Source organism: Anolis carolinensis, chromosome 1 (genome assembly GCF_035594765.1).
Source record: "Anolis carolinensis isolate JA03-04 chromosome 1, rAnoCar3.1.pri, whole genome shotgun sequence".
NCBI lineage: Eukaryota > Metazoa > Chordata > Lepidosauria > Squamata > Dactyloidae > Anolis > Anolis carolinensis.
The window spans coordinates 52994292-53006605 of NC_085841.1; positions in this window are offsets into that span (position 1 = coordinate 52994292).

Below are 12314 nucleotides of genomic sequence, written 5' to 3' on the forward strand. Positions count from 1 at the left end.
TTATGAAGAATATGTAAGAGGTTGATAAGTAAACTTATTTTGCATGTATGAATGATAAACTGCACAGTCCTGGGTTTCGTAAACTCCAAACAAATGCAATAGTCATTATTTACTTAGCATCTGCTTGCACATAAACTGCCCAGTTTGGAATCCTATTCTACAAAAATAAAAAGATGTACAAAACAGAAAAGCTGATTTAAATAATTATAACAAAAACATGACAACACGTTTTATTTCATTTTGAAACATTTTATAACAACAGCATAACACATAGCATTGCATTAAAGTTATTTGACAGTATATCATGGTACACACATCCTGGTCTGGACACAATCACTTTTAACCTTATTAGTTAATGGTTAGTTGAAGTATTTTGGTCACATCATGAGAAGACGGGAAAGCTTGGAGAAGATCATGATGCTGGGGAAAATGGAAGGAAAAAGGAAGAGAGGACGACCAAGGACGAGATGGATGGATGGTATCCTTGAAGTGACTGGCTCAAACTTGAAGGAACTGGGGGCGGTGACGGCTGACAGGGAGCTCTGGCGTGGACTGGTCCATGAGGTCACGAAGAGTCGAAAACGACTGAACAAATGAGACGATGACGAGTTAATGGTTTCTTGTATGACTCTCCTGCAAAGATCCGCTGGGCCATAGACCTCAGGTGGCACAGACAACGACTTGCTAGTGACAGGCCTTGGATTACTTTCTACTGCTCCACCAACTATTGGAGCATTAGGAAAGTGGAGTTCCAATGGCTGTAGATGTCCTGAAGAAGTTTGTGTTTCCAGACTCTGTCCTCGTCCTGCTTCCTCCTCAGAAGTCTTCCACCATTGATGCTGCGGTGGAAAAAAACCACAATTTTCTGGCAATGCTCGATCAGCTCTCTTGCCTTCATAGACATTGACAGGCCTAGCCCATCACGCACAGTGATGGAGACATGACACTCCAGGAAACCCAATGGTTTTGACTGCCCATACTACATTGGCCCTGGAATCCAACATCACAAAACCAGGTATAAGCGTGAGCAGCCGCCTCTTAGGAAGCCACACATCAATCATGCGTTCTACAGTCTCTGTGGGCTGCACAACATTGTGGGCTTTGTCCATGACTTCAACATGGAGCATGGCCCAGTGATGCTCAGTCTCCATGTTCCCCTCTCTCTTCTACCAATGTGCAGTCAGAGGGAGGTAGAAGTGGGCTGCACCGGTGCAAGTCCAAGGGTCTGTGGTGAAGTAGATGAATGTTTGGCCAGCACAATCAAGCAATTTCTCTAACAGGTCCCTATAGCATCAATATATGGATGGAATCACCGTGCAGGAAAATGTGGTTGGGAGGGGATCTTGTAGTAGGGAGCCAGGAACCTGAGGAAGCAACAAAACCCTGTCCTCTCCACCATGTGGAAGTCCTCATTGTCCAGAGCCATTGTTTTATTTTATTTATTTACTATATTTATACCCCAATTTCTCTCACCTCGACAGGATCAGAGTATCTTACAAGTAGGCAACAATTCAATGCTGCATAAACAGACATACAAATAAAAATATATACATTTAAAACAAAAAAAAATTAAGTATTAAAACCAATTGTTAAAAAACCACAACTCTGCTATCCATTGGGTGATCTCGCTCACAGTGGGCAGCTTCACACCTGTTCTGTTCTTGCTGTCTTGTTTTGTCTTTCAAGAACAGCCTTAAAACAATGTGGTAAGTAAATAAAAACTGCTTTATAGCCCTGAGTCCCCTCACAGCTGCTAGGGCAGTTCCCAATTACTCAGCTGCATTTCTGGCAGCTATTCCAGATGAACGATGTCTCTGCTCTGTTTCCTTTCGCCTCTCCTGAAATGTGAGTACTTGCAAAATCTCCTTCTCTGATTCCAACTCACCCTCAGATTCATGAACACTTTCCTGCTCCCCTTTCAGAAGAGGAATCCCTAACACCTGCCCCTGGATGTGCCCCACTTATCAAGGGTGGACTGCTTCTTATCCCTCACACTCCCAACAGTGGGGAACTAGTACAGCTGCTGCTACTGCCACCCCCAGTCCCAGATTCATCCCCAATCTACTTTGGTAGTGCCTCAAATTTGGAATTTAAGTGGAGGGATAGGTTCAGAGTTCTTGTGAGAGAGAACAGACGGGAGTGTGTACACATGCACGCAAAAGGAAAAGACTAATAGTAGAGTTTAAAAAATAACAGAATCAGTTGATAATGTTTTTGGGGAGGAAGCTGCAGCCAACAGAGGGTCTAACATACACACACACAAACACACACACATCTCAGTGGTGAGGTGCAACCCAACATAAATAGGCAGTTTTTTTGTGTTTTTAATTAATTAATCTAATGTAATTTAAAAGTATGAATTTGATCCGACTTATGAGGACTAACAATAGTTTGCACAGCCCTAATATGCATGATTATTTTTTAAAAAAAAAATTATGCCACAGAAGAAGCATTTGCATACCATACACCTGAATTGGAGGGAGAAAACTACAGTAATGCTAAATCCAAGAAGAAATCAAAAACAAGCAGAAAAGAAATAGGTAACTGAAATGAGCAACTGCTTCTTGAATTCTAAACTGGCCCATCTGTGTAGCCTGGAGCAATGGGGTAAGCTAAAAGCATATTTGGGAAGTTCATCTGTCAGGTTTAGAGGTTAATGCTTTCTTGAGTGGCCCCATAAGTAGCTATGGAATAAACTTAGCAATTGGCTACAAAAATAAAAAAGGATGTGATATTCTATTCAGCAGAGTCCGACTTTCCAAAGAGTATGCAGAGTTTTCAACCAGCTGATTTCTGAATTGCTACAGTAGGTGAGTTTCATAGATGTTTATTGTCAAATTGAGTTGTCAGCACACTGCCATTCATAAAACTAACCCTGTAGTAATATCAGACCATCATGAAATAGGCTGAAAGACTGACTTCATTGTAGTGTGTGTGTATGTGTGTAGAAAGAGAAGATCTTTTAATTCATGAATCATTCATGGATGTTGAAAACAGTGTAAAACCAGCTGTCATGCTAGACAAGCCTGGCATGGCTGTATCGCAACCAACATCTTTCTGCCTGCTTCAGAAAATCAAATTATATTGGTTTATACAGACAAAAGGCAAGCAAACTATTTGTTCTTCAAGAAAAAAGCCTTAGCCAGGCAACATTAATCATGTTATTTTCATATACCTCTGTGCCTCTGAAATGTTGTGTGCCTGTGTATGTTTTATGTACAAGCAAGGAATAATTATCAGATATGTTTTCATTTAATCCTAATTTACTCATTTTTTAAAAGGTACAATTAGCATGAGCCCCTGGTGGCACAGCGGGTTGAATCAATGAGCTGCTGAACTTGCTGACCTAAAGGTTGGCAGTTCGAATACAGGGAGCGGGGTGAGCTCCTGCTGTTAGCCCCAGCTTCTGCCAACCTTGCAGTTCAACCTTTCTTTGTTCATTCTCTATAGGGGGGTGCCATTTCACTAAGCCATTTTATATAAGGAGCCTTGAGGTTCCACACATGTTTGTATCTTTAAGGGTTCATGGAACAAATATATTAACCATCCCCAAACCTAGCAAAGATATGAACCCACCCAAAAAGCAAAGATACAAACCTTCCCAACATCTAAAAAAGAATGTGTTTTTTCCATAAGTGAGAGTCAGGGGCGGTTCAACTATTAGGCAAAGTAGGCGGTTGCTGAAGGCGGCATCCTCTAGGGGGCGCCGTTGAGGCACCTCCGCCCAGGCATGGCCTCCCTGCCTCCGCAGCCTGGCCTGGCCTCCATGGCGGCCAGGCCACCATGGCAGTTAAAAGTGGCGCCGAGGTGCCTTCACTTTAAAGCAGAGGCACAGAGTCACTTCCTTCAAGTGCTTCCCAAGCTTCGGTGGTGACCCAGGTGTTTTGGACTCCAGTTCCCACCAACCCCGAGCATCAGCCAAAGCAGTGAGGCTGTTGGGAGTTGAAGTCTCCTCCCTGGGGGTGTGGCCTGAGAAAGAGGCCACTCAAGTTCGGGCATGGTGGCTGCAGCTTGCTGCCAGTGCTGTCGAGGAATGGAGGGTGGCAGCGTGGAAAGCGCTCCTGGGGAGGGCTGAGGTACAGCCTCCTGATTGGTTGCTTCAGATACCTGGGCTTAAGGGAGGGAGTCACCGGCCTGAAGACTTTCTGAAACTCCCAGGATTTTATAGCATGGAGCCATGGCAGTTAAAAGTGCTGCCAAGTTGCTTTTTTTTTTTTACTTTACAGCAGGCATAGGCAAACTTCTGCCCTCCAGTTGTTTTGGACTTCAACTCCTACAATTCCTAACAGCGAGGGACAACCATGAAAACTATTTGCTCAACTATCTATGGCAGGCATGGGGCAAACTTTGGCCCTCCGGGTGTTTGGACTGCAACTCCTACAATTTCTAATAGCCAGTAGGCTGTTAGGAATTGTGAAAGTTGGAGTCCATAACACCCGGAGGGCCGAAGTTTGCCTCATGCCTGATCTAAGGCAAACAATTGGCATAATAAAGCATACTGGGTTCAAGTTAACTAGCAAAGAAAGTGGGATGATGGTCATATGGGGAGTCAAGGCTCTTCTGGACTCTTAGACCAGTTCTTAAACACGCTTCGTGTATTCCAAGTAGACTGAAACATACTTGTGGATTATCTGCCTTGATATTCTGGGTCATATGGCTGTGTGGAAGGACCCTCAGGGCTCTTCCACACAGCCATATAACCCAGAATATCAAGGTAGAATAACTCACAATATCTGCTTTGAACTGGGTTATCTGAGTCCACACTGCCATATAATCCAGTTCAAAGCAGATAAAGTGGATTATCTGCCTTGATATTCTGGGTTATATGGCTGTGTGGAAGAGCCCTCAGGGCTCTTCCACACAGCCATATGACGCAGAATATCAAAGCAGAATAACCCACAATATCTGCTTTGAACTGGGTTATCTGAGTCCACACTGCCCTATATCCCAGTTCAATGTTTGGTGCTAAATTTGCAAATATAGTAATTCCTACATAACATTACCATGTATTGAACTGCTTTTTCTGTTGATTTGTTGTAAAACATGATGTTTAGGTGCTTAATTTGTAAAATCATAACGTAATTTAGTGTTTAATAGTCTTTTCCTTAATCCCACCTTATTATCCAACATTTTCACTTTTACAACGCTTTTATTTTTTAGTGATTGGTTTGTCGGGGGGGGGGGGTGTGTGCCAAAATTCTGTTCACTTACACTTGAAAATTACCTAGGGTTGGCCCTGGTGAGAGTGATAACAATTTAACATTCTGGGGAAAAATAGTCATAGGCAATTATTTCATGCCTTTCTGTTTTGATTTCAGAAGGAAGTTTCTGGGTAGATCTTTCAGCATTGCTGAAAAGCAGAACTCAGCTGCTTGTCACACACACTGTAAAACTCATAGCTGAGTTAAAAAATAAATCTTGAAGTGGTGTTCTAAAATAATATTATTGCAGCCAATACATGTTACCACAAATATCTTGAACCCAATTCAAAGGTTACAAGATGTTATAGATTTTAGCTTTGTTATTATGTTTAGACCAGATTACTAAGAAAGCGGTTGTTTAAGAGCTAACATGGGCAGGGGAAATAATTCCAAATGTTGAAAAATATGGACTGCTTTCAAATCCTGGGGCCAGTTTGGGGGTCCACCAAGCATATTAGTCCCAGAGTATGGGCGAAAAGTATAGGTTCTAATGTTGCCACTGGATAAGCTAAAATAGAGAATTCTGTGACTTGACTTCCCCAAGTTTTCATTGCTCCTAAGAATGATAGCAATATATATATCAGTGATGAAAAAGGCCCTTGTGTATTTCATCCAAGACATGTGTTTTGTCTAGGAAAGGGCCATAATGATCGGATGGACAATCATGACCAATTTGAAGGTTTCCTTACTTTAGAAAAATAAAGCTATTTTAATTTTGCTATCCTCTTTGTGATAGCATTTAAATGCCAGCACTTTTTTGGCCTTGAATGAGCAATTATAGCCCATCAGCTTTATAAAAAGAGCTGTTTCATGTAGAAATGCAAATGGATAAAGCGTCACATGAAAACATCAGTTTAATGTGACCTTCTATAAAGGCAAGACTTCCTGCATTTGTGAGGAGGGTTGCAATTCAATGGGATTTCATACATAACAAATGCAGAAGTATGACTCCTAGAAAAGCAATACTTGATAGCATAGCATCTGTACAGACATCATGGAGGACAAAGAAGCAACAAAGCTATATGCAATTGTATAGGGAAAACTGGACATAGTTCAGGTGAACTCAATTAATCATGACCTTTAAAAGACAGGCTGGATCTATATTGACCCGTAATCTGGAGCCAGTTCAACATGCCTAATACTGAAGCAGCTCTGGGTATAAGCCACACAGGGTCTCTCCCTTTCACCATGGTGTCCCAACCACCCAGTGGCAATGACCACAGTTTGGCAATACTTGGTGGCCATGGCCACCTTGCCTCCCCCCCCCTCAATTATCTGTTTTGTGGTTGTCTCCAGCCAAGATACAGGTCTTACCTGTTTGTCATCATGAGACATTCATTGAGGTGACAAGGAGAGGAGGAATCTCCCTTCCTCTCCCCCTTCCTTCCTCTCCCCTCCCTTCCCAGAGTGTCCTTTCATCCAGGCCAACAAAACTGCATGTGATGGAAGACTGGTAGGACCTGGGTTGTGGCTGGAGACTGCCACAACATGGAGATCAGGGACTGAAGGGAACTGCTACCCTGCAGCCCAGCATAGACTAAGCTTAGAAAACTTGGGGCAGCAGTCAGGACAGTTGTTGTCAGTTCAATTTACAATCTAGCCCAGCTGTCCTCACAAGTCCTAGGCCAGGGTGAAGTTCAAATTCTGGGGCAGACTTTGAAATTTACCCCAACTTTTAATAACATGGGGCAAAGCCACATTAAGTCTTCATTATGTTATCTGGATCATCCCTGTGTGGCGTTCAGCTACCATAGCCTAAATAGTCTAGAGGCATCAGTTATTCTCTAATCAGGGACAGCCCTGATACTTGAATGGGAGATAGCCAATAAATACCAGATGTTGTAAGCTATATTTCAGAGGAAAGTATTGTCAAAGCTACCTCTTGAGTATTCTTTACTTTAACAAATAAGAAATTAATGAGTTATCATAAGTTGATAGGAAAATACACACACATAGGCCATACAAGGTCTTTTTAAACGAAAATGAAATTGTTTTCTCACTAATGATTCATGTCTTTGAATATCCTTGAACTACTCCCAGACATGAGAGTAGTTTTTCAAAAAGTATGTGCACATAGAACTGTACAAAATGGAAACTTGCAAAATCAAACGAAATAAAATACAGAAATAGCAGGAGTTTCTTCTCTGAAGTGATTGTTATTGCTGAATACCTAAAAGGCAACAACCACAAAACATTACATCCTTTTTAAAACTAATTTGCAAAATAAGTCTCTTCAATACAGTGAAATTCACATTTTCTTGTTAAATATCCCCACCCTGTCATTTTAGCCAGCAAAGTATTTAAAATTCTTTTCAAATAAAACAAAATGGATTTAATTAAAAGAAGTTGTCTACATCCAGTATCCTGTTAGAGACACACACATTTTACCTTACAATTGTGTCCTTCTTGGTGGAGGGCATTATAGTGATTTGCATTCTCTTCCCCTCTCTTTTGCTGTGCTGACCTCTTTGGCCATTACTGCCATTACTGGTGGGATTCAGAGAAGCATCTGCCACATGTTCATAGTCACATATGGGCAAATTACATCATCCACTGATATTTACTACAGACTCCAAATGTAATAGAATGGCCATAAAGGGCTATCACAATGAAATTATTGGTCTTGGAAGAGGTGACAGGGAAGCTGTAGTATAGTTTAGTTATTTATTTATTTATATTATATTCCATCTTTCTCCCAATATTAACCAATCAATCAAACTTTATTTATATCAAGCCCCATTCCCCCCTTGGGGACTCGGGTAGCTTACAATATAAAAGGCAAACCTTCAATGCAAGAAAAATAAACAATACATTAAACAATATAGATAAATAATATAAAATATTCAATCGTAAAAAAAATTGCAATAAAAGACAAAAAAAATCACAACATCAAGAAAAATAGAGTCAAAAGCCATATCCATTATCCATTCCTTATTTGGTAAGGCCAGACCTTCAAACATTCAGTTCTTCATATGCTTGGGAGTATAGAAAGGTTTTTAGTTGCTTCCTGAATGAGGTCAGCATGGGAGCCATTCTGATCTCCTTCGGGAGATAGTTCCAGAGGCAGGGGGCAGCTGCAGAGAAGGCACTCTCTCTCGTCACCACCAGCCAGGTTTGAGACGGGGGGTGGGACTGAGAGGAGGGCCTCCCCCCGGATTAGTTGCTCTCCTCTGGACATCTTACTGCCTTTCAATATCTCTTTTGAACTGTGGTGCCCAGAAGTAGGCACAGTATTCCAGGTGAGGTCTAACCAAAGCAGAATACAAAGGCACCATGACTGCCATTGATCTAGACACTATACTTTTGATGCAGCCCAAAATCCCATTGGCTTTATTAGCTGCTGCATCACACTGTTGGAGCATGTTCAACTTGTTGTTGAACTTTTAAGCATTGTATTCCTAATAACAACCGATGCTATATTGGCAACTTTACAGTCCTTTGATATAGTGGGTGATTTTAGGACATATTGCATATTTCTATTTTTTTAGGATAGTGCTGGTAAGATATGTTTTATTTTCCATCTCTTTCACAGTTTCCAAATTAAATTTCATTCTATTCTTCAATATAGATGGTTACATGTTGCTTGTATGTTTCCTAAACATTTTATTATGATTCATAGTTATACATAGGGCATAACTTGTTCTATACTTAAGATGGTTGTTATTGTAATTATTAACCTGGATTTCAGTAAGGCCTTCGACAAAGTCCCCCATGAACTTCTGGCAAACAAACTAGTAAAATGTGGGCTAGACAAAACTATGGTTAGGTGGATCTGTAATTGGCTAAGCGAACGAACCCAAAGGGTGCTCACCAATGCGTCGTCTTCATCTTGGAAAGAAGTGACGAGTGGAGTGCCGCAGGGTTCCGTCCTGGGCCCGGTTCTGTTCAACATCTTTATTAACGACTTAGATGAAGGGTTAGAAGGCACAATCATCAAGTTTGCAGATGACACCAAACTGGGAGGGATAGCTAACACTCCAGAAGATAGGAGCAGAATTCAAAACAATCTTGACAGACTAGAGAGATGGGCCAAAACTAACAAAATGAAGTTCAACAGGGACAAATGCAAGATACTTCACTTTGGCAGAAAAAATGGAATGCAAAGATACAGAATGGGGGACTCCTGGCTTGACAGCAGTATGTGTGAAAAAGATCTTGGAGTCCTCTTGGACAACAAGTTAAATATGAGCCTACAATGTGATGTGGCTGCTAAAAAAGCCAACGGGATTCTGGCCTGCATAAATAGGGGTATAGCATCTAGATCCAGGGAAGTCATGCTACCCCTCTATTCTGCCTTGGTCAGACCACACTTGGAATACTGTGTCCAATTCTGGGCACCACAATTGAAGGGAGATATTGACAAGCTGGAAAGCATCCAGAGGAGGGCAACTAAAATGATTAAGGGTCTGGAGAACAAGCCCTATGAGGAGCGGCTTAAAGAGATGGGCATGTTTAGCCTGCAGAAGAGAAGGCTGAGAGGAGACATGATAGCTGTGTACAAATATGTGAAGGGAAGTCATAGGGAGGAGGGAGCAAGCTTGTCTTCTGCTGCCCTGCAGACTGGGACGCGGAGCAATGGCTTCAAACTACAAGAAAGGAGATTCCACCTGAACATTAGGAAGAATTTCCTCACTGTGAGGAGTGTTCGACAGTGGAACTCTCTGCCCCAGACTGTGGTGGAGGCTCCTTCTTTGGAGGCTTTTAAGCAGAGGCTGGATGGCCATATGTCGGGGGTGCTTTGAATGCGATTTCCTGCTTCTTGGCAGGGGGTTGGACTGGATGTCCCATGAGGTCTCTTCCATTTCTACTATTCTATGATTCTATGACTTTATTTCTACCCCGCCTTCCTCCACATAATGACTCAAGGCAGCTAACAAATATAACATACTCAATAAAAAAATTAAAATTAGCCAAATAAAAAACCTAAAATACAATTAAATATTTGTGGGTGAATGCAAGAGTTAAAATACTGTCAAAATACTATTGTTTAAATACAATTAAAATGACATTCAAAAACCACAATCCTCTCAGAATCCTATGCACAATCTCCACAGCAGTGTGCTCCTCATCTTTCCCCAATGCCTGATGGTAAAGAAATGTCTTTATTTTCTCACGAAAGGCAAGTAGAGATGGGGCCATCCTGGTCTCTCTTGGGGGGGAACTCCAAAGTCGGGGAGCTGCCACAAAAAAGGTCATCTCTCTTGTTTCCACCAAACACGCTTAAATGGGTGGTGGGAAAGAGAGAAGGCCCTCCTCAGAGGATCACAGCCCTTCAGATAACTTGGACACAAGCTGCATAGGGCTTTATAAGTCAAAAACAGCATCTTGAATTTTGCTACAAATGCATTGGCAGCCAGTGGAGATGTTGCAACAGAGGGGTTGTACACCCCCTGTAGCCAGACCCAGTTAGGAATGCGGCTGCTTATCTTTGGATTAACTGGAATCAATCCAAATTAACTGAGCACTTTTCAAAGACAGCCCCATGAAGAGCGCATTACAATAGTCCAACCGGGATGTAACCAAGGCATATGCCACCGTGGCCAGATCCAACTTCTCCAGGAATGGGCACAGTTGGTGCGCTAGCTTTAACTGTGCAAAAGCACTCCTGATCACTGCGGATACCTTGGCTTCCAGATTAAGTGCCGTATACAGGAATACTGCGACCCTGCGTTTTCAGGGGGAGTGTGACCTCATATAACACAGACTGAATCCCTATTCTCAGATATGCCTTTCCACTGACCAGGAGCACAACTGTTTTGTCTGGGTTAAGCTTTAGTTTGTTTGCCCTCATCCAGTCCACCACAGCTATCAGGCATTGACTTATACTTGCATACATATTGTAAGCTATATGTGTCTTGGCTGTGCAGACATTTATTTTCAGAAATGTTAAAATTCAGAGGGCTGCAAAAATATGTAATAATGCATTTGCTTATATCATATATTTACACATTTTAATTGAACTATTCTGTCTCTTCTTGCTATGTTCACGCTACCACAGCTCAAAAGCATATGAGGCAGGAATTCCCAGTTCTTCTTATTTATGCCAATTAGAATAAAATATCAGCAAAATAAATAAGTAAATGATTGCTTGCATGGCATTCAAAACCCACTCCCTGAGGCAGGTATGTAAATCATCATTCAGTTTGTTCTTAAACAATTTAACATTATTTTCTCTGTATGCAGTTTTTGCTGACTATTACAGTTTGGGATGTATTCTGAAAAAATCAACACATGCTTTGTGTTTGCAGACAATAGCATTATTTTTGCACATAAATATTTTTTTCATACAGGAAATCATGTCTCTTATGCAAGGAAATTGATTTCTGTGTAGAAAATAACATTTCAGTACAGAAAATGCTCTTCTCTGTGTAAATAATTTGGGGAATAATGACAGGAAAATAGAGCAGGATATGGTGCACTGGAACTAAATTATTTTACAGGTAGGTGTGGATTCAGTACAAATTTCTCAATGCATGATTCTCCTCTTCCTTTTCATACGGAATTTGAATATTTACAAATTCTCTTCCCATCCCTAGGCTGAGGTAGGTGCTTCTCTCTGCCTATCAGTAGGTAATAATAACTACAATACCCTTTGAATTTACCTGGGGGTAAATTTCACATATTTTTGCATTTGAGATATTATGACATTGAAATAGCCAAATATCACCCATTTCTTACTGCACAGCCCCTTTCTTGAGACCATGCTAATTTGGAACAGGTTGTTATGTCCTCAACAAAACAGGTCAATAGTGAAAGTTTCTTTTTCATGTCAGAAGATGTACCTATTAAGACCAGGAAAGCACACATTTTTTTTTAAAACTGCAATTTACTTTTACTGTCAAATTTGGAAAAACATTTGGAAAGTTTTTTCCTAATTAATGTAATGATGAGATTAAGTAAGATCAGCTTGATAGCCTAATGAGAAGCTAGTAGAACTGAAATGCAAATTTAGCTTTTATTAACAATACTATGAGTCATCACAACATTTTGACTTCACACTGCAGAAAGATGACTTAATATAATCCTTGCATACCTGAAAGGCCCCTCTCTTTTTGCTATGCAGGTGTGCAGTATAAATCAAAGTAATGAATCTATATAAACCTTCATTTTCCT